General features: G+C 34.7%; 1 protein-coding gene across 8 annotated transcripts in view; it reads right to left on the bottom strand.

Annotated features, from left to right (window-relative positions):
- The window catches only part of GALNTL6 (polypeptide N-acetylgalactosaminyltransferase like 6), a 573,576-nt gene that overhangs the window by 531,937 nt on the left and 18,057 nt on the right, over positions 1-23,582 (bottom strand). For 4 of the 8 annotated variants that reach the window (XM_064652482.1, XM_064652480.1, XM_064652481.1 and 1 more), the window contains exon 2: positions 17,498-17,576. The exons of the other annotated variants lie outside the window; for them this stretch is intronic. The gene's annotated coding sequence lies outside the window, so the exon portion shown is untranslated. The remainder of the gene's footprint in view (positions 1-17,497; positions 17,577-23,582) is intronic. 8 annotated transcript variants of the gene reach the window in all.

The raw sequence follows: 23,582 nt of genomic DNA, 5'->3' as shown, positions 1-23,582 counted from the left end.
ATACATGGGAGAAAAAATTCCTGCCTCCATTTGCTTCTATGAAAAGCAGATTTTCTACATCACAACAATTTATCTCTACACAAAACATACCCAACATTTTTTAGTGTATGTAAAGGTTTATATGAAATGATGAATGACAAGTATAGGAAAATCCCGAAATGTTATTCCTCCTTTATTCCTTATGTGGGTGTAGCAATAGGTACCTGGAAACACAATATTAGATTAGGTAAGACTCACCTCACATTTCTAACAGGTCTTTTGTTCCGTTCTAAAATTAGTTAGGAGTTCTGTCCTAAATGCTATCAGATGCCATAGAAGGTACAAAGCTGGTTTTAATTCCCAGTTTGATCTGGATAACAGTTTGCTGTGATTAGAAGACATTTTAAGAGATTTTGCTTATCTAGACATAATTTGTATCTTCTCCAAAGAGGCAACTGTGGAATTTTCCCTTTCAGTGTCTGAGGATTTTTGAGGGAGAAGGTAGATGCAAGTCAGTCTGTTCCCATGAAACCTAAAGCCTTAGAAGGCTGGAGGCAATTTGCCAAAGTATCCCATCCTCTAGTTGTATTCCAAGGACTTAGATCACTTTACTAGTGATATGTCTGCATTCATTCATTTTTACTAGATTGTCTTCCACCAATGGCATTCTCTTGATCTTCCATTACATGAGTTGAAACACCAGAGAAAAGAAAGGAGGTTAAAACTAGCAGATTTGTTAGGAGAGGTATTATTCAATTTTTCATTTTAGGGTAATAGTCAGAAATGCCTTTTCCTAAACATCACCTGTTCCTTTTGTTCACGTCTGAAGCTACCGTTTCTTTTCATGTGGCTGGGTTAAGAACGTGCTGCAAGACCATAAGACAAACTTGTTCTTGGAGAGGAGGTGGACTGCTTATAAGGGAAAGTGTTATATGCAAGGCAATGAGGGCCAACTGCAACTTTCTAGAAATTAGTGTTGATGGAAAGGTGAAAACACAGCCAGCAAATACACAGTGTTAATAATACTGTGCATGCTCACTATTCATACCAAAAAAGAAAGAAACAGGTGTTATAACCTGCATTATTTTTAAATCCTTGTAGAACAGGGGTGCAGTAAGAACTCTGATTTTTCATATATTGTATATATTACTCAAACTTTTTGTCCTTTGGCAACTTGAAATTTAATTTCCTTTGTCTAACTCTTCTTATTTAATTTTATTAATTAGAAGCCAGCCAAATTTAGAAGAAGAAATATTACAGAGGTATATAAGAAATAAGACAGTGAAAAAGTCTATCACGTAAAGATTAATTTGTCCAATTTCAAAATGTATTTTGCAATATTTTATAGCTGACAGGTGATCATGGGCAGATAGTCATTACAATTTATCACAGCAGGAAGTTGTTAAAATGACAATATGGGCAGGTATAAAATTATATGAAGGAGAAGTTATAGAAGATCATTTTGAAACTCTTGCAACTTGTCCTTTTAAAGTTTCAATCACCAAAAGAACATAACCCAAAATCTAATTATAATTTTAAAAGACAGAGTTGGAAAAAATTGACTGTTGAGGAAGGAAAAAATTTATGCAGGCAAATTTCCATTGTTACTTCCTCCTATTAATCAAAATTTATGCTTTGCTACATGGGAATTGTGTAAAAGTTCTTTGCTTCACCTTGTTTTGAATTTATTGACTGCTGTTCCAAGAAACAGAGAATGGGTGTCCAACCCCAATTTATGCCTTTGCAAATTTCTCTCTCTCTCTGCTTTTGCAAACCTATCATTTATAAACACCAGCCACATGTTATTTTTAAGTGGAAAAGGAATGTTCTTTGGCACTGATCAGCTTTGAGTGGAGTTTTATAGCAGCCTTATAAATTTCTCAACAGCAGGGTTTATAATGAAATTGCCTAAAGTACTCTGACCTAGTCTGCTAGTTGGCACACCAGGCACTGCTGAATGGGTCCTTGTTATGAACTAACAAAAGGAGCTCGAAATTTTTCTTCCCTATTGCTAAGAGCACTGCTTGTTGCTTTTATGATTCTGCAAAGGTCCATGAGTTTGGATATTATGGGCTTTTCTTTAGGCTTTTCTGTACTCCATTTGGTTACTAGGATCCATTGAAAGACTAGAACCTTAAGACAAGTGCTTGGAGGGAGGATTGTATAGAAGTATGGGCTAAAGTGTCTAGCACTGAGGAACCATTGATCAGACACTCTCTACAGATGCTGTTGTAATAGAAACACTAACAAATGATTAAAGTGAAGTGTCAGTTTTATGCTTTATGATATGCAGAGTGAGCAGGGGTATTAAGATAGTTCCAAGATCTTCTAGTTTTTTGGGTTTTTTTTTTGTTTTTTTTTTAATCTGCCTTTCAAGACTAAAAGGTGTGTCCTAAAGGAAGAGTATTCAGAGAAACTTAATTGAAAAGCTGCTTCTGACAGGAGAACTTAATAATGAAATACTGAAAGGAGGGGAAAAGTGCAACAAATATTCTGACTTTTCTTTTAGTTTATTGGCAGAATTTTGAAATTATCTTCACTATCTGTAACTTTGAAACTAAACCAACAATTTAGACAGATTTCAGCCCACCAATATGTAATAAGCAAATACTATTTTTAATATTTTGTTTATACTTTAGCATTCCCGCAAAATCCATATAATCAGTACAGAGGCCCTTCCAATCCTCACTGAAATCACAGTGAAATATACTTAACCATGACTACCGACCATGTTATAAAGCATTTCCTTCAGTTCCAGCATGCCTTAGTCTCTGTTTCTGGCTAGGGAAAGGACTAGTCTCACAGCAAAGCACAGTTCATCATTAAGAAAGCTACAATCTAGTCATATTCAGCTAAGCTTTCAAATTAGCCTGTTATAGGAGACTGTTGTGTGCTTTGTATGGAGAAAAACAAAACATAACCTTTTCAATTTTTAAACAGTATGCCTTAAGAGCACACAGTTTTCAGTTAAAAAGTATTACTAACTTACATGCTCCTTAAATCAAATCTGTTTTGACATGTAGGTTAGTGTTTCTTAGCATTTCTACTCAAGTGCCAGCTGATGAGTACTGAGAATCACATTAAGCAGCACCACTGACATAAAAACCATATGAGACAAGACAGGGACTCGTGAATTCCTGTGAAAATATCCAGATAGGTGGGACCACTCAGCCAGGTAAGAGAAGTTGAGCTGAATCTGAAAAGAGAAGCAAGTCCATCTGTGTTTGAAATGGATTCCAAAACACAGTCACAGCATTTTTAAATTCCTTTTGCTTGAACATATTCCCTTCTAAAAGCAGAATGCAGTTCCTGGAACCCAGAATGTCATTATGATGTTTAATACTGATGGGTTGAAATTCATTTGAGTACAGATTAGGAGAAAGTTTTCTAATACCTTTTAATAAGCGCCCTATTGAGAAAATAAATGAAATATCTACATTACCTTGCACTTCATGGGGAAATATTCTGGTTTCTGCTGAAGCCAATGGCAAACCTTTTTTCTTTCAATAAAGCAAGTACCTCACCACTGAGATAAAATACAGAGTGACTTTGCAAACCCTTAAGCAAGAATTAAGTAAACTTCGAGTCCATTGTAATCCTTGCACAATGAATGGATTTAGTATCTTTTCCTCTATTTTCTGAAAACACCATGTTTCAACCACTGATAATGACATATAGTAGGAGTATAAATATTTTTTAAAATTTTAACTGCTAAGCAAAGTTGAAATAAATATTTTCTCATTTTTGTTTTTCTATCGTACAGAGCAAAGTAAGCTTTTAAAAATTTTTAACTCAGTTCTTAAATATTGCTATAATAATGTGTTTTTAAAATTGAACATTTTGTCACTCATTGTATCATTTATATACTCCCAAAGTCTAATTATAAATATACAATGAAACATAAAATGCCATGTGAAATAAGCAAGGGAAATTGATTTCATGTACTTATAGCATATCTCACTCACCACTGTTCTGGTTCTACAGAATATAAAAATGAAAGCATTTTCAATCTTATTTGTCAAATTATAACACATTGCAAAAGCATAATTACTGTTCAGAAACTTCCAGTTTTGTCTACGTGAAATTGAATGTTTCTTATAACAATATAGACTTGGCTTATTAATCTGTTGTTATGAATAATAAGTTTTTAATTGACTACCCAGGACTATGGTCATGCTATGCAGACATTGAAAATCATGGATATCTAGTCCAGAGGCACAAGTTACCTGGATGAATATTCATGAACTTAACTAAAAGTCCTTTTACAATTCAATTCTCTTGCTTTATTAATACTATCTGCTTATATTTAAAGTACTTCTGAGAACAACATCAAACATTATTATCTGAGAAAGATGATTAAGTAGCTTTTTATGTCCAAAATGTTCATGCATGACTGTAGCATCCATATGTATAAGTTTAATACATTTCCTTCTGTCATTTTTTTACATTATTTAACTGAACAAAATTCAATAAAACACAGACTCCATAGTTCGCTTGTCAACATGAACTACAGTTTGCACAGGCTTTTCCAGCTAATCCATCTGAATGTAGTTCTTCTTTGCATTTCTTGAGTCAACTTATTGCCTCTCAGTTTACCCAAATAGGCCAAAAAATTTAAACATGAAAAACATGAAATTCACAGGTATTTGCAGATTTGGTGTCTGTTGCTCTCAAGACCGAACAGCCTGAATGAAATCCTGCTCCATCTGTACAATCCCATCTGGTCAGCACAGTACTGTCTTTCCTTTTTACCTCTCTAAGCCCCAAGAGAAAGCATTTTCTATTCTTATTGTCTTAAATAAGAAAGGGATTTTGGAGTGAAAAACTAAGCTAATGAGTAAACTGAAAGCAAAGAATTCCCCCAAAAGTCTCATGTCAGTTCTTTTAGAAAGGACTCAAGCTCAATCATCTTTCTTAGTGCAGTACTAGTATTGGAAAACCTGTGTGAGTCTCAAAAGTCAAAATCATGTTACCATTACTGACACATGCAAAATATATCAAGGACTTCAGACGCTTAAACATTTATTTCCAAAAATCTGTTTTGGCGTTGCTGAATAACTTTGCTGTTTTATTAAATATGACATTGATAAAAAATGCCAAGAAGCAAATTCGAAGTACCAAGAGGATTTTTTCCATGCAGTCAAACTGGAAGATGAGAGTGTTTACATAATATCATTTTTGGAATTCAGAGGAGGCTAAAGACAATCCAGCTGTGTGGTCCACACAGCACTGTAAAATGATCAGCCTCCCCTTTGAAGATATGGTATATCTTACAAAATTACATGGAGATGTGGAGAAATGAGAACGGAAAATACCTACTTACCTTTATATTCTAGGCCCTTATACCTTTTCAAAAAAATAAAACACAGACTTAAATGGCATGGTGTAAAAAATAGACAACAACATATATTTTAATGTGGAATATAAAAATTCACAATCTGTAGGGCCTGGTGCCTTTTTTTTTTTTTTCTTTTGTAGCTTTACTAGTTAACTTGTTTTCTCCTGCTTCCTTTTGTGCAGAACAGATATGCCTGCCCTGATTGTTTGGGGGTTTAATGTTTCCAGTTTAGCAAGGAGAGATGTGATTGTGAGCCCCACTGCAGGTATTTAAATGTCTGATCAAAATATTCAACAATAGATGTAATTAAGCAGGCTCTAATTTTACTTTTGTGATTCAACATAAAGAAAGAAGCTCCATTACTTAGTATTTATGTCATTCCTCAGAGAAATGACCTTAATTTTTTGTAATTTCCAGTTGGAAGATTACCAAATTGGTTTTGAACTTAAGTAGCCCTGTGGGTTCAGAGTCATTTACTACCAGATTACATGAAGTACACTGATCACTTCCAATCATAAAAAACTTATTTTACTTAATAAATAAGTTTACCTTTATTACTAAATATATACTACAGTCTTAGGATCATCTTCCACCAAATAGTTAATCAAAATACCTTTAGAAATGAAAATACAAATTACATAGTGAATATATAAAAGCATAATTTTGTGTGTCACATGAACGTAGCCAAAGAAAATAGAGGCTTATGTGACTGAGCTGAATTTTACACAAGATAACCAGGTTTATGAAACTAATCTTAAGACAAATCTCGAGAAGTCTTTAATGTATGTTAAAAAAAAAATTGGGGTTTATAACTCATGTTACCATAAGGAAGACAGTCCAGCTCACACTCCAAACCATCAGACAGTGTTTCACAGTTCAAATTTTCATTAAAATTTTCCAACTTCAGTAGAACCTCCTTGTTACAGACAGCTACTATATATGAACAAACTATTATACACAAGGAAAAAACCAAACAATGTTTAAAATTACAATGAACAAGAAACAGTGGATCAAAATAAGAGCTGTATTTCAGACTCAAGCCAATGGATAGTTTCATAAAATACAAAGGTGTAAAAACCAAAATGACGAATAGAGAACCTCAGCAAGGTAGGTACACATACTAAAAATACAACAAGTGTGCTCAGATCAAGGACATTTTAAGGCCACAATTGCTAATCAGAAGTCTTAGCAATTCCTTATGATGTCAAATTTGAAACTAACAAATAATTTAATGTCATATATAATGACTCACAAATAAACCTAATCAGGTTTATATGTATGTTACCTCCTCATTTCTCTGGAAAGCTTTATGGGTGATCACCATTCTTGAGCTGCAAGACAGGGCTATATACATTTGAGACCTGATGAAAAACTCTTAATTTTTCACCTGCATTTCCTGTGAGACAATTTTTGCTGTTGAAAAATATCTTCATGTTTGACTTTCTTACACTAAACTCAAGGTTTTCAAACTAGATTTGCTTGATCCTACAGAGATGGCATAGGAAACACTTTTATGAGCACCTGACAAAACACAATGTTGTGTCTTCAGATCCCCCATGAAGAGTTTTTACTGGAGAGAGCCCCAAAACAATTAAAAATTTTGTAACGGAAAAAGGGTGTGTGTGGATGCATATATGCATGTGCCTGTGTGTTTATAGGGAAAAAGCCTTTGTCCCAGAGAAATTTAATTGGATGCTTTTCCTGTTCTTTGTTAAAATATGGACTTGCTGATGTCTCATATATTTTTTTATAATGAAGATTGTTAGGAAATTAGAAATTCAGAGAAAATGCCTGGAAGGGGATCGTTAACATTCAGACAGGATTCCTGTTCAAATTGGAGCATTTGTCATGGTTATTTTGGTGATATCATAATCTACGCACAAAATAACTCAATCTCATTCAGGGATGAGTGCAGTACACTCCTACAGAACTAAATGTGGTTCAAAGCTAGATTAAACTTCCGCTGTGGTCGAAATACCTATTAGGTTTCTTGTCACTTCTCTGTGTTTTTATATAAAATACCTACAAGAAATTCATATTTGTCAAAAATAATTGCATCCTTATCCATCACTGGAGCAAACTGAAACCAATACACCCCCAGATTAAAGAAGTATGGGTTCTTTCCTTGGGTATACAAAGGGAAAGATTAAATGTTTCTTTGGGATTGTTTCCTTCTTCCACTGATAATGTGATTTATTTATTTTTCACTATGTTATCAGAAGTGTCTGCACTGAAAGTTATTTTTCTTTCTCAAAAAAATCTAATATCTTATTAAATTCTTTACTTGTTTAGTATTTATAAATATCACACTATGTAAAAAATGTTACTATGAATGTGATTATCAACTATTAATTTAGGATCTAAAATATGCTGAATAATTACATGAAAACCCTAGGATTTCCAGTGCTCTCTCTCTACCTGTAAACTTTATCCTTCTTCTTCAGTACTGAAACCATGACTTTTTTCACTGTTTTCAGAATATGGAACTTATATGAATCATTACCAATAACGGAGGCTCACAGTAAAATTCTGAGTGAGGTGGAATTGTGACTGCCTAGGTGCCACCAATTTGGATGCCTTAAAATGCTCTGAAGTGATATGTGACATTGAAGTCTGCAACAAAACCAAACATAGGTTTGGAAGAATCACAGAAGGAAGTTTAAGGTCTGTGCTACCCATCAGGAGTTCACAGAGCACAAAGCCAGGTTATCTAGGACTAAAGGCTAAAGCACCAAAAATATCTTTCATGTTCCTAGGCAGACACTGAACTGGTCAAGCTCTGGAGTTCCTTTTTGTCAGGAGCTGCACTGACTTGGATTCTACTGCAGATGCTTCTGTGAGACCACACATGTCACTCATTACATTTTCTGGAGAAAATGGTTGTCTGACCACCAGCAGCATTTTCTGAGACTTTGTGTTATAGCCATTGCTTTCCTGATTCAAAGTAATGGAAGAAAAGCAGAAGGCCCAGTTTATCCAAACTGATTCCTCCGACTTCCCATAGATGAAAATATACCACTTTAACCTTTGGCAACTGATCACCAACCATTGCTTGGTTTTCAAGTAATGCTAGTTAAATCTGTCTGACCACCTACGTGCCAGCCTGCTAAATAGCATCCTCGAGAAAGTAAAATGACCAATAACAACTACTTAAACTTTACGGAACAGATCACCTTTCACAAAAAGTGGCAGTTTACCACAGAGGTAGGTGTACCCATTTGTCAAAATCCACTCTTCCAAGAAAGGTAGTATGAGATAACTAACTATCTGTGTCTGTATGCTGATTCTCACTGGTGGTATTTTAAGCGAGAGTTTATGTACACAGCAGTCAGCATGGAAGTGTTGTTGTTAAATTGATAGCATGCCCTTTTCAGTAAAACTACAGGCATAAGAGTGAATCATTTGTATTTCAGTAGCTGGCAGTTCAAATGCTTCTCTCGTCATTTCACAGTCTAATACAACTGGTATAATGCTTTTCTGTGTAATTTCTGAATTCAAATCAGCAATTAAAAGATCACTTTTACTGACACAGGACTCACAGGCTAAACACAGTGCTGTGACATTGCTGATGTTCATACTATGTGTAGTTTCCTAGGATGCTGTCTGAAATGGGGACAGAAGAAGATATGTGACATATGCAAGAGGATCTCAGAAGGGTTTGCACATCAGGTACATCAAATCCCAAGGCATCTACCTTAGCACACAGTGTACAGTGTGTAGGTAGATCATCCTTCATTGTTCAAAATTTAATGCAAGACATCATGACACAATCCAGTCTTACTTGAAAGAAAATGAAAAAAAATAAAGGCATTTCACTCAGCTATACCCGAATGTTTCAAATAAAAGAGTGTTTAAGACAACTAGATGGTAAGCAAAGAGAAAGGCAGTGTTTTTGAAGGCTTTATTTCCACAGAGGGAAAAAAAAGGTGGAGAAAGAAACTTTTATATGTGTTGTGTACAGAGTTGAAAAGAAAGAGTAAGAAGCCTGAAGCTGTTTGGAAGATTTTTCTCAGACACTCTGGGGAAAATTTCAAAAACTCATGCAGAAAAGAAAGGCTTACATTTTTACTGAAAAAAAAATTCCAAAAAATAAAGGCCAACCTCCCCAGCACCTGAAGTGTAACAGGACAGTAGAAACACTGTAGGACTCCTGAAATATTGAAGAAAGCTTTTACTTAGAGGACAAGTGAAGTAGGAGGTTTACTAAAAGCCTGGGAGGAAAAATATATGACTGGGCTCAGACAAGAAATACTCCAAAAGAAATGAAGCCAGGGAAGAATGCACAAGAATGCAGATCTGAGCTGTGGTATATCAACCAATTTATATTAGCCAAACTTATAAATTTACCATTGCCACAAGAAGCATCATATCCAGAAGCAGACTGTGACCCCTTCATCATCCATGTTCTTTTTAAGTTGGAGGTGGGTGCAAAGGCATCCTCTAACCTGTTACTATTAGCTAACTAGGTAGAGTCCTTTTGTATTCATAACTTGAATTCTGCCAGAAAGGATAGTGACAATCTAGCCTAAAATATTCCTTGCTCGCACTGATAGGATTTGATGAATGTTTGCAAATGCTTCAAGCACTGTTTTATTGTAAGATTAAATGCCTTTTATTTGGATGCTTACTCTTTTTGAGAGTCATATCTGCTCACACTTAACAAAATTATTCCTGTTAAGTCCAAGAGCTCCATTTTCTGTTGGACTTCTTTGATCTCATCAACATCTAAGCAAGCTGCATTGCTTTGTGTTTTCATGCACTCCAAAAGCTCATTTTCAAAATTACTTCCTTATACGTAACTATTCATTAGGATTTCTGAATCACTTACAGTAATCGACATTTTAGGAATAAAAGTATTCACCTATTATAGAGGCATTTATTAGCACCCTATGCAGTAGTAAATTATGAAATTCACCACCATATAACATCATAAAGGATCCAGAACACTCTCTGTAAGTGGTGCTGTCTCAGGGATTTTAAAAAAATGGTTTCTCTGAAACCCACAAAAACACTTCTTCTAATCAGTGGGTCTTGGCTTTGGCCTGAAGTTAAATGCAAATGGAAATACCCTTTAACAAGAAAGAAAAGCACAACAAGAAATAAAGAAAGAAGCTCTTATAGATAAAACATAACAAGGAAGAAAAAACAATGATCATCTGATTTCGTGAGGTTCTCGTCTGTTCCTGAAACATATATATGTGTATATAAAGTACACAGATGGGTGAAAAAAATAAGATAAATCAATCCTTCTTTTAAGCAAAGAAGCTCAGAGACAACTGTTTTGTGCTTAGAAACCATTTCTCATTTCTCATCTCTCTTTATACAGACAACTGGCTCCATGTACTTTTTGAAATAGCCTTTACCTCCCTCCTGCTCAAACAAGACATCAGAAGTAAGGCCATGACCCTTGGACTCTTGTCCATGCCCTGTTTAATGCTTTGATACCTCTTAAAGATCCAGCTTAGAGCAGTCAGTGCATACCTGCCACAAACTACTCCATCCTTTTTGTGACTGTTGGGCTGGAGTTAGATCAGTGCTTTGGAAACTGTGTCAAGAAGTCTCTGGAATGGAAATTTTGACTAATAAAGAACTGTTTTGTTCTTGAACCACTATTTTCATCAATGTTCATTTCACCATGACAGCACATACTGACTATTGAGGAGACTTCAGGGTTGAATCATAGTCTGGAGTTTGGGATTGCATTGATGAATGCTTTGCACACAGTATTGAAGTGATGAGCATCTTTGGATTGTGGCAAATTACAACAATTTGCTAAAGGAAATCCTGATCTAACAAGGAAGTCTACAGCTACATGCCGTTTGAAAACTTTGAAACATTTCACTGACCTTACTGTATTTTCCCCATTAGCCTGGCAACAAGCTGTCATACTGGATGTGTACTACTACATTTCTTCTTCATTTGAAGTTAGATTTCCCGTAAGTTAAACATCAAAGACCTCCAAGGATGGACACTTAGAACAGAACAGGTGAATATTTGTTATATTAATTTATTGTCCTGATGATATTTGATCATGTAAAAAGCTAAATTCCATTTGATGCAAGAAGCATAAATGCTCCAAAATAACCTGGAAGCATTTCAGTACCAAATCCAGTCTGTTACAGGAGAACTAGCATAGAGCAGAGCTATTGCGAGGCCACTGCCATCCAGAAGATATAGCTTTATATAGCCTTTATATTTAATAACTGCTGAAGCACATGGTACTAAAATGAATGAAAAGCACATGCAGTTTTCTGTATCTCATGTCCTATCATTTGATGAAATATTTTGCAGGAACTTTTAATGCCCTTTACTACTATTAGCAGGAATTGGTAATTATCAGTAGATCTTAAATCTGTCTCTGGACAGCTTAAACATTCTTTTTTTCTATGAACAAGTTCACATCTAATTAGTTTATTGCACGTGTTCACTTTATTTTTCTCTATAATTACTCCTGTACTTAATTTTCTTCATATCAGCACACATCACTGTTAAGCTGCTATCTACAATGAGTCTGAGTTATGTCTTGATTTGGTTTCTTCTATTTATATGTGCACTTCATATTAAAAAAAATATTACGGTAATTTCAATTTTTGTTCTAATTTCTGGCACAACTCCAAAAAAACAATTTATAAAATACTAAATGAATAACACACTTTGAACTTAGGTAAATGATACTAAGGAAAAAACAGTTTTATATGCTAAGTGTCAATTTGCTCACATTAAAAATCCATTACATCTTTCGTCACTACTGGAAATGCCTCTTTCCCAAGAAAAATCTGGCCCTTACTTGAAGCCAGTTGGAGATTTTAGTGTATGCAGAACTAGCAATATCTGAGAGGCAGTTCTTTGCCTCCTGCACAAAAGTGATGCTGAAGATCATGTTTGAATTTTTCTTACACACTTGCATTCAGTACGTAAATCCCCTACAAAGCTAATAGAACAAGACAGCATTTTGAACTGACAGATTCTGTGTGTTTAATCTTTTACAAAATATTTCCACAATGATTCAGAAGTTGATCTGATAGTATGTTACCAAAATTTCTGTATATTTTGCTTTCTTCTTCTTTTTTTTTTTTTTTCTTTAGATGGTATGACAAGGGTGGTATGAACAGGATGAGCAGGAATTCTGGAATAGGATGAGCAGGAATTCTGTGATGTGGTCAGGTAGGAAAGAAAGACAAGAGGTTCAAATACACAGAGCCAGCACTCAGAATATGTAGTTCCTATGTTTGCAACAGCATGCAAAAATACTTGCTGGGTGTTTTCCTGGCTCAACAAAAGACAATGGAAGTTTTACTCTCAAATATGCCAGAATCAGAATCCTCCTTCTTTGCATTATTCTTCCAGATCTTACACTCAGCACAAAGCAGGAATTTAAAATAACATCAGCAAACTTCATGCCGGCATCTGATGACTTCATGAACTCTAGACAGTTGTGATCCATGTTTCTATCCCGGCTTCCGCAGCTTCAGTTTCAACCACAGTGAGTTCCAGTGTGTGGAGATCCTTCAAGTTGCCTTTGTTTACTCTGTATGTGACAAACCCCGAGTTCTTAAAGCTTCAACTAAATTCTGAAATCAGTAGTCTTTACAGTTCCTTAATTTTCTCAGAAGTATAATTATTAATATTAGACATAAATATAATGGGAGCTGCCATCTAAGAACTATCACTTACATTTACTTAAATTTATTTTCTTGCTTACACCAAATACAAGATAACAACCAGTTACTCTTAATGCCACATTTAAAAAACCTCTCCTACACACTTCCAGTGAAGCCTGTGGTTAAGTCAGACTGTGGTACACCAGTGATCATCTCCTTTTGTCAGCAGAAAGAACTATTTCAATGCAGAAAGTAGATAATTTGAATTTATAAAAGGTAAAATTTCTGAGGTCTGAACAGGCTTAGATCTGCTCTTCCCAGATGTCTTCTTTACTGGCTTAGAAAGAGAGTTTTTATGATTCTGAATTGTAAATCACAGTCTTGTTTAAAGTAGACCTATTATTTTGGGAGAGTACAATAACACTCTGACTGACATGCTAATATATGGTTTTACATGTTGGCTCCATTGTCCACTATTTAAGATAAGACAACTCAGACTGAGGGTTCTTTCTGTTCCTCAGCAGATTGTAAATAAACCCAGGATGAATATGAATACTAAAAGTAAACTGCTTGTACCATTTAGGTTTAAAATGCAGAAGCAAACACATGAAATTTAAATCTTAGCAAACTTCCATTAGAATCCTTTTTATTAACATTGAAGGTATTCTGAAAAGCAAGAAATCTGACAGTGAATGCCTGACATAAATATAATCAAACCTTATTTAATTAGGTCATTCCATAATACATTAAAAAATTGAAATGCACAAAAAAAAAAATACACACCTTCCCCAAAACTGCGTGCTTAATCTTATTGTAATTTAGACCTTGAATTCCTGTCCTTATGTGATGTAAAACTTGAACAGAGAAGTGGATAGATACATTCAAAAGCACAGGTAGAAGGGAATTTCTTTGCCTTGCCTGAGTAATCCATAGTGGCTGATATAATCCAGTGGACAGGCAATTACCAGTTCTTGTCATGAGCAGAGTGGAAGAATTTGGAAGCCTATTAAGACAGTTCATTCCTCAACATGCTGGTGCACTGAGAAGACAACATGTTAGATACAGACTTACAATGGAAGATGAAGGCAAAGACAGTAGAAGTCTTTTGGTGAGCTCTGCCTGGTATGGAGCATTCCTCCCCTTGTGTGGTGTGATTTTAATGCCTCAGCCCTCTTGTTCCTGCCTCCCCTCACTCCCAGTTTTCACCTTTCATACATGGTACATAACCTTCGACAATTTCTAGTCTACCTTTCCTTGATCAGGATCTTCCCTGCTGCACCAAAGACAAGCAGCATTTTTCTCCACTTAGTCCAAATGCTACTTTGATATCCAAAGAAAACAAGGATAGACAGTCTTTAACAAACATGGAAGAAAATGTGCCTTTGTATTTCATGGCTGTCAAGCCACTCACACACAACAGGAAAGATATACTGGTCAAAGATACATATGTCTAAGGTTTATCTGAAAATGGTAACTCCAACCAGCTTGCTATCAGATATTTGAAGGAAATGTCAATACTTTCATAACTGATTAATTATTAAAATTTATTTTAGAATAGATGGGAGATTTAGTCTTACCTGATATGAGGGTCTTCAGGTTTATACATTACAGGGACAAGGATGGTGAAATGCATATATTATTTCTTTATTAGTTTTTAAATTCCCTGCTAGATTTGCCAAATGGTTTCACTGTCACTTACACTGACACTAATTTCACTAAATATTCTTCCAGTGCAAAGCTACATGATAAGCAACTTATTTGCAATAACTCACTGATCTCTATTACAGCTGTCAGGTGCCGCTGAAATTACAGCAACATCAAAGACATTGCCAGAAGTATCTGAATCTGATATTTTAACTCTTAATAAATAAAATGTATCCACGGCACTTAGAGCCTACTAGGGCACAAAATTTTGATCACTTTAAAAGAATTTTTATTATTAGTCTCATTACACTAAAAATGATGGAGGGAGCAATTCAAATTTTTGGCTGAACTTTTCCAAGTTGCTTGGCCTACAGCCAAAAATAGCAGCAGTGCTTTGATTTCCTGTCCCTTTACCTGTCTGCAATAAAAGACACAGTTTTGGAAGCCTTCCAAGTCTACTTTCTTCTGAACATTCAAGCAGCCATAATAGGACACAGGATAACATCACCACATCAGCGAGCAGCTGATGCTACTAGTGGGTTTTGTGTTTGCCTGTTGAAATATAGCATAGTTAATTGACACAATTTTTTGTAATACAGCCAGGCTATACATTAGTTGGAGCTTAAATCAGATGAGCAAGGTGGAAAATTACTACCTTGGGGCTCAGATTTAGGGACAGTAAATTTCATCAACATTTCTGATAGGCATCCTAAAAGAACAAGGTGTTTTAATAAATAAACTAGAAACTTAGGTGGAATATCATATGAGCATTTACTATTCTGATTCCCATTTCCGTTCTGCACCTATTATTCCCTCAAAAAATCCCAACCAACAACTAACCATCCAAAACAAACCCCAAACAAAACAAAATAAAACAAACCTCACCATAAAACCCACTCCTACCCTAAAGCTCAGAAACACGGGAAATTCGTAAAGAAGGGACGGGAACTCTTTGGCTGGATAAGATCAAATTTAAGTGTCTCCAAGACTCCCTGTTGCAGGTGCACCTGCCAGACAATACGCTTCCTTAGAAATCATGACAGATGGTAAGGATTAACTGATCAGCCACAAGCAAGAAAGGAGAAAATATCAAATCCTTACAAAAGTATTGTAAGGACTTAAAGAGCGTAGTTACCTGTATCGAACACTGTCAAGGCCACAGAAGGAACTTGACATAAGACAAGCAACCACAGCAGGAACTTGAGATGAGCACAGAAGGGAAGAATTTGCAAGAGGAAGGTGCTAATTCCAGGCCTGGCAGAGGTGAGATCTGGTTAGCCCATTATGGTTAATGCATCCAGATAAAAATTATCACTATGGCAAACTGCATGAAAGGAAGCAACTGCTCATACACATATCACCAGTCAAACAAAGATCATTTCAAGTTATGGGAATACACCTATGTAGATACCAGGAACTTGGACTGTATAAAGGTGATATCCCTCAGAAGAATATCTCTGGGAACCCCACCACCAAGAAACCCAGGGTGAAGAAGGACCAACAGGATGCTGCTGGATCCATGGGTGTGGTGATTATCTTCTGCTTGATAGATATTTCCCTCTCCTTTCTTCTATTTCTTTCTATGTCTCCGCCTCACAGTTATTGTTAAATAAAATCCATATTATCGACTTTGGCATATGGTCTTATTTGCACCTTAATTCGGGCAGAGGGATCTCTCTAGTTGTATCTTAACTGATAGTTGAGAAATGAATGTTTATATATTGTAATACTTGTCAATCAGCAATCACACTGCATTAAAGTGCAACATGGGTCTAATTTATTCACTGCGTGAGCTCTGATTGCTCTGTGTGTTCCATAAAATTAATCTTTGGAAAAGACCCAAATCTTGTTACAGTGAGCTATTGCAAGAGTTACTGCAATGCTCCCAAAATAGAATTTTTCTACAATTGAAACATTTACTATAGTTTCTGAGAGTTTGTGTCATAATTACAAAGGTTGAGACGTTATTCTTGGATTTTTCTCTTTTATGCTGAACTTCAATTTTTTGACATTACTAAATGATGTTAATTTTTTTGGATATGAATAAATCATCTGTAACTGAATTATTAGTATTATTCTTAGGTTATATATCAAAAATAGCTGGACTTTTTGTTGACAGACTGTTAAAGAACATGATAATGTAAAAAAACCCCTCTGAATATGGAAAATACTTTCTGTCCTCCATACTGTCCATACCCAGCTACTGTAGTCATAGACTGTTGCTAAAAGTGATGAGTTGTTTCTGGGAAAGACTGCTGTGACCAAACATGTCACATGCTGTTCTGTAAATATACTACTAAACCATAGACCATATATTAATACGAAAAGATTGTTACACAGAAGATCCTTTTCTGTCTATAACATTGTATTAATGTACAGCTAAAGAATAATAAAAAATTCCCCTGTATGTGTTCCATTCCCATTTAAGTCATGTCTCAAAGGAAAATGCATTTTTAACTTCAAGTCTGGATATTTTATTACATTTGTTAATTCAAATCACACATTTTTATCAGAAATAACTATTTCTAATTAAGCTTTGAAAGAGATTTCCGCAGAAGCTACATTTATCTTATGTAATGTTATGGATATTTATTATATGGTTCTTGGGTTCCTCTGGGCTATCAATTTATATAAATGAGTTGCATTTTTTTTCCAAGTGATCATTGCTAACTGCTGTTCCCGTATGACATAATGTTTTACAACAATAGAATTTCAAAATTTAATGAGTTTTTAAAGAAATAGTTATAGGAAAATATGCAGCTGAATGCAGAATGAAAAAAAGCAAAATATAGTCTATTTTTTGTCTTAATTTTTAAACTTTTTTAAAAAAATACCCACAAAATAAGATAACTATTAAAAAACCTGAAACAATGTATTTTTCTTTCAAATGTAGGGATTCTTACAAAAGCAAAATTGCAAAAAAATAGTCACTTACTTGACTTGTTACTAGATCCTCAGAAACCTTTCCAACCCCAGCCTAATCAACTTGAAGGTTCTCTTCTCGTAGCCGATAACTGAAAAGAAACAGAGCTGCTCATCTTTCTTTTTTTTATACTAGCATAATCAAAGTGAGTTATTTGCTATTTAAGGTTTGCAATTTTTAAACTTGGATGATGGCATATGTAATACAGAAATTTTTCATAAGAAGAAAAATTTGGATAAAATTTTGAAACTTACCCTATGCAAAGAATTCTGACATTTTGGCATGACTGATTTAAAAATTATTTTTTAGAAGCAGAGCTAAAAATGTTTGAATTACTTCAAATCACTGACAGTGTTTTCTTAGTGTCGTCTTTACATGAGGAGACTTCTGCTTCCAAGAATAGGTTCATTCCAAGTGTTTACTAGAATGCCATGGCCAAAACGGTCCGTACCCTTTTTTTTCTCTATATCACACTCCAGATGAGCTAATGCTACAATCATCTTTAGAGTTCTTACCTGTTTGCTGGTGAGTTTTCTCTCTTAAACAGTCAAAAAGATGGTCATTTCTTTCTATCACTCCAAGAAAAATCAAGTTGAGATGATGGTTAAGACTTCAAAATAAATATGACAAATATACATATACAGTGATGACTGTCTTCCTGAAATGAGCCTATATTTTTTAGAAATATGACAAACTAAAATTCTATTTGACACATACGATAGATATAAAGATATAAAGAAATCTTTCCTGCAGTATACAAGATATATTAAAGTGCAGTGTATTTCACTAAATTGCAACATATCTGCAAACATTCTTCTTTTCCAGCATGTGACTATATGCTACATTTTTTCAACTTGGTTCAATTTTCTTTAGGTTGCTACCAATAAATATATTAAATAAACATATATGCTATAAATAAAATAGTACTGCTGTATTCAGTGTTGGTTTGTGATGGAAACCAATGTGTTTTACTTCCATTTCCCCACCCCTGATCAGTAAGCAATATACTATTTAGGCTGTCAGTACCAATCAGTGAAGTACATCTTAGACAGTTTTCAGTGTAATCTAAGATCCAAAATATACTTTTTGTTAGTCTTTATGCACATTTTAGATTACTGAATTAATTTTATTAGTTAAATATGAACATTATTTAAACAGAACCTCTCTTCCTGAAACTGTAACAAATGCTCGGCTTGCTTCAACATTAAACTAAACAGTAACAGCATGTTGTATTTACCATACAAGGCCATCTTTAATGTTTATATCATCTATTTTAATGAGATTATAATCCTGACTGGAGCCTCTAAATGCAACTCAATAGGAAAAAAAAAAACCCAATAATGAGTATATTTCCTTTTAGTAATCCATGGACCCAGTAACTCAGCCAGAACAGCTGGCATTCTTACTTCACATATCAGCAAAAACTGAATAAGCAGACTGTTCGAATGAGATCTCATGATATTAAAACATCATTTAAGTTATGGCAGTTACTGTTATGGGTATGCTGTAGAATAAAATATTTCAAAAACAAATTATGAACTAAACAATGATCTGTAAGGTTGCAGAGTAAAGAACTTTATGTGATACATTGATTAAGTAATAGCTATTTTACTCTGAGGCTAGGAATCATTCTGCCATAAAGGGCACCTTAGGCAGCTTTGAAGACTCTGCAGTTTTGTCATCCCTTTTTCCTTTTTTACACACTAAAGTTATAGACAACTTGCCTCCAGAAGACCAGGGCAAGTTTTCCTTACATTTACTTCTGGGATATGAATAGCCAGTATGACTTTACTACACTGGCTGCAGTTACTAGGGAACATTTTGGCCTCGGTATATCATCACACAATCTTTAACGTGATTAAAAGAGCTTTCCAGTAGTTTTCTATTTCATCCTAGAATACAAACATTACTTTGTGCACTACAATAAAAGATCTTTTTTTTCCCCAGTAATTTCTGTATTTTATACTCCTGTTGCTCCTTCTCTTACATAATAAAGAACATATAAGTGCTACTTTTCTTGAGTTGTTGAATGTGCTGATCAAATCATGGGGAGTTTTAATATCAAATATACTTCTCTCTATATTTTTATATGACTTCTGATTGGGCTTTTTTCCAAAACACCTTTGTAAGGCTGAATTTTTGTATCCAGAATTTTTTTTCTCCGTGATTAAAGGCCTGAGAGGTAACTGCCTTCAGACAGCAACAGATGGCTTCATGTCAGCCTGCATTTTTTTTTCTCCTCTTCTCAACTGAAAGTTGAGAAGGCAAAGTAATGCCCAAATGGAGCATTACTGTTAATGCAACTTAAATATTTCAAGTGGAGGAAACAAGATAGAGTTGGATACCACATCCATACTATTTTGCCCACAGTCAATCTTCTCCCCTCTTCCCCACAGAAACAATATGACTCATATGACTGTCGCTTCAGTTCTGGCTGCAAATACTTGTAAGCTGCAGAATTTTGCCATTTACATATAAAAATAGACAAATATAAAATTAAAAGTGCTATAAGGGGAAAAAGAAGTATTTTGATGAGCAATATTTTCTCCCAGTGACCCCAGCAACATTTAATGGTACAGTGCCCTCAGCAGCTACATTAAAACATCCTCACTCTTCATCTAATCACAAATTACACTAAAGGTCATGAGTTAACCATATGTCAGGGTAACTGGGAGGCAGTTTGGTTGAGGGGCAGGGAAGAACAAATAGGCAGGCTGCTGTTTTCTAGAGTTGTCACAGTACAATTTACAGAAATCTCTTCGCAAGCACAGAGAAAGAGAATGCATTTGTGGATAAGTTTAGGACTTCAGTGACATGGCAAAAAGGCTTTAAAATTGTAATGAAGCTTAAATTACCTTTCCCTTTGGGTTAATCCTGCATTTCAGTAGGTTTCTGGATATACCAACTGCTTCCTAATGATAGACGAATGATGATTGGGTACATAAAAAAATAAAGACTAAATAGATAAGAATAAAGATCCAACTACGAGGTAAGAAAATTAGTACCTCACTAGATCTTTTACAGGATAAAATATGAACATTATTTTTTCTCTCTTAGGAACTCCAAGTCCTCTTTCCTATTAAATTTCCCCCCTATGATGATGGAAATATTTTGTGTTTCTATAACACAAAATATTCTTTATGAATAAAATATTTCTGAGCCTAGGTCTATCACATAATTCTTCCTGAACCATGATTATAGGAAATGAAATAGGAGTTTTCTTTACCTTAAATCATAAAATCTCTGTAGTAACAGCTAAGCACCAGCTTTCTTAAAAAGCCTTGCATCTACAGAAACCATGAAAGCTCCAGATCACCTGATGTCTCTTTTTAAGCATAATCTGTACTTCTGAATATAATCCTGCATTTTACCTTTTGTTCCCGTGCAACAGCAGAGGTGGATATCAGGTCTAGGTAGAAGTGCTGCAGCATATATCCTGGGACATAGCATTACACCAAAGAAAATACAGAACAGTATTTTTGTCACTAAACACATCTAATCATTAATTGACTAGAAAGGATTCCGGGGTTCTGACTGCCCCCACTTTCCAGGTAGGAAAGAATGCTGGCAAATACAACAATTGTGCAATTTGGGTTGATTAAGTAAGAACATGTAAATAGATTTACAATCCAGAGCTGGTCAAGATGTTAGAGTCTTAATTTATTATTTTGTCAAAAAATGAATATGGTACAATTTCCTCTTGGAAACACTGGGAGAAACAGAGCTGTAAGAAAAAGACTCTTCTCCTTTCACCTTGACTGGAAGCTCTGACTGTACAGAAAGAGAGAACTCTTCCTCTCTTCCATTAATATTTTAAATATGTCTCAAAATATCTTTTTGTTCTTTAGTACCACACTTCCTGCAAAACTTCAGAAGATTTAGAGCATACACACAAACTCCACTGCTTATTCCACTGACCAGCTTTACGCTTCCCCTGTGCATGTGCCTCTATCTTGTCTGTCCTATGGAGAGTGTTTCTGTTCTTTGTTTAAAGACAAGCATTCTCAACCGAGCCCGTCTCAATGTCCTATTCCAGAACAAATAAACAGCAACATGGAAACTCTGATGGGGCCCACTACTTTCTCACAAGCACTGGGAATTAAAACCTGGGTTAGCTGGTATTATTAAAGCATGTATCACTTGTTGATAGCAGAATAGAATCAAATTACTTTGTTATTTCAACACCAGAGGATGGATAAAAAGTAGATAAAATATATATAAAAAACAATCTAAAGAGATACCAGTAAAAGTCTCATTATGAATTAGAAATATTCATACAGAAATGCTTTCTATTTTGGGAAATTTAACTCATATTCATAAACCTAAATTCTGCTAAATTCTCCTTATTTATGCATCTAGCCTTACCTTAAAAAGCCTCAGACTATATAAAAAAAATGAAAGATAATACATATAAGCAAAGTTTTTCAGAACTGGATAGCCCTTCTAATCTGCAGCAGAAACAACTTAATAATGATTCTTTTTAGTTGACTTCTCTGGCCCTTATCCAATATGTGTTTTCATGGCCGGAATAGAATCATCCAATGGAGAAGTCACAGATAAATCCCGTAAGGTTCTCCTGGTTTTTGAAGGACAGATTTTAGCATAGAAATTCTGTTCAGATAACTGAATGGCATCTATTCCCTGGTCTCACCCAAGGCAAAAGCTGACTACTAATGCCCTGTGAGCCTTGCTTCATGATCATTAATTTGACACAGCACTCCTCTGAGTTCTATTTCAATTCAAAACTTTTACTAGGGAAGTTTTTGCTCAGTGAAGTGAGGATCATTGTTAACTTAAGATTATTTATATCATATCCAGTGAGAAACGTTAATAGCATTAGTTTGGTTCAGTCATGATTTTTCTTTTTTCAGAAGTGGATGCTGTTTCATTTAATAAAAATTAGACTGACACATTTATATAAGCAGCATTGAATGTCACAGCATCCCTGATTAAACATTTAGGGTGGCATGTCAAATTCTTGGCAAAGTCTAGAATCACTCCAATTTTCCAGAAGGGATTGGCATATATAATATATATAACATCACTATTTATCACAAATCTGCTGTGTTGCATTTTTAATAAAAAAGAAGCTTCTACTCTAGTTATTCTATGCTGTGTATATTTACATCGTATTTAAATAAAGACTAAATTTGAAGGTGAACCATAAATTAACAAAGGTGTAAGTCCTAGAGTCCTACTTAGCATTAAATTTAATGTACTAATCCTATAAAATCAAGAACTCAAAAACATAAAGACAGCTTAACATTTATAGATTCAAGAACTAGGGATTCAAAAATCTTTTATACATTTTTCTTTACAACTATATCAGGCAAAGTAGTGACAATCAGAGTAGAGGTAGTATAATTTCTTCCATTCAACCCTTGACATCATCAATAACCTTCCAAACTTTTTCTTACACAGATTCATGTTTTTATATGAAAAAGAAAAATCAGAAATTGCCTTCAAAGAAGTAGACAAACAAAATTAAAAACATTCATGATATTTTAAAGGAATATTGTAATAGTTTTTAATCATACTGTGAATGAACTTAGTTGACTATACAAATAAGAAGTTTGCAGAGAAATATTCATCACTGAATCAAATTCTTCAGTTGTTGGACAGTATTTCTGGTTCAAACAAATATCTAGGCAATTCAGGGAGGTAAGTGTAACTTTTTAGCTCTTGCCATCATTTATTGTCTTTAGCAAGAGAAGTAAATCTTTTTATATAGGCCAAAGATTTGGTAAAGTTTTTCCTCTTACCCATTTAGATACATGGCCAAACGAAAATGATCAATGTCTCTTTAAGGCAGAAGAATAAGAATATCTACAGACATTGAGGGCTGCAAAGAAAAGTGTGCTTTAAGAGACACTGGAGAGTGAAACAATCTATACTAGCAACGTTCAGTAACATATGGCCAGTCTTTCTCATCATTGGCATGAATCCCTAATTACCTCTTCTCTGAATAATGTTTAAATGTCACTACCGTAAATGAAAAATAGTATGCATCATAATCTTTCAAGAGCATTAAAATGCTTGGGTTTCTAACTTGGACCTGCAGGTAGTATTTCATGCTGGTCATATGTTGGCTTCAAAA

Source organism: Pseudopipra pipra, chromosome 4 (assembly GCF_036250125.1).
Source record: "Pseudopipra pipra isolate bDixPip1 chromosome 4, bDixPip1.hap1, whole genome shotgun sequence".
Lineage (NCBI taxonomy): Eukaryota > Metazoa > Chordata > Aves > Passeriformes > Pipridae > Pseudopipra > Pseudopipra pipra.
Note: the sequence above shows the minus strand (reverse complement) of the source record. Positions and strands in the feature narration are given on the sequence as shown.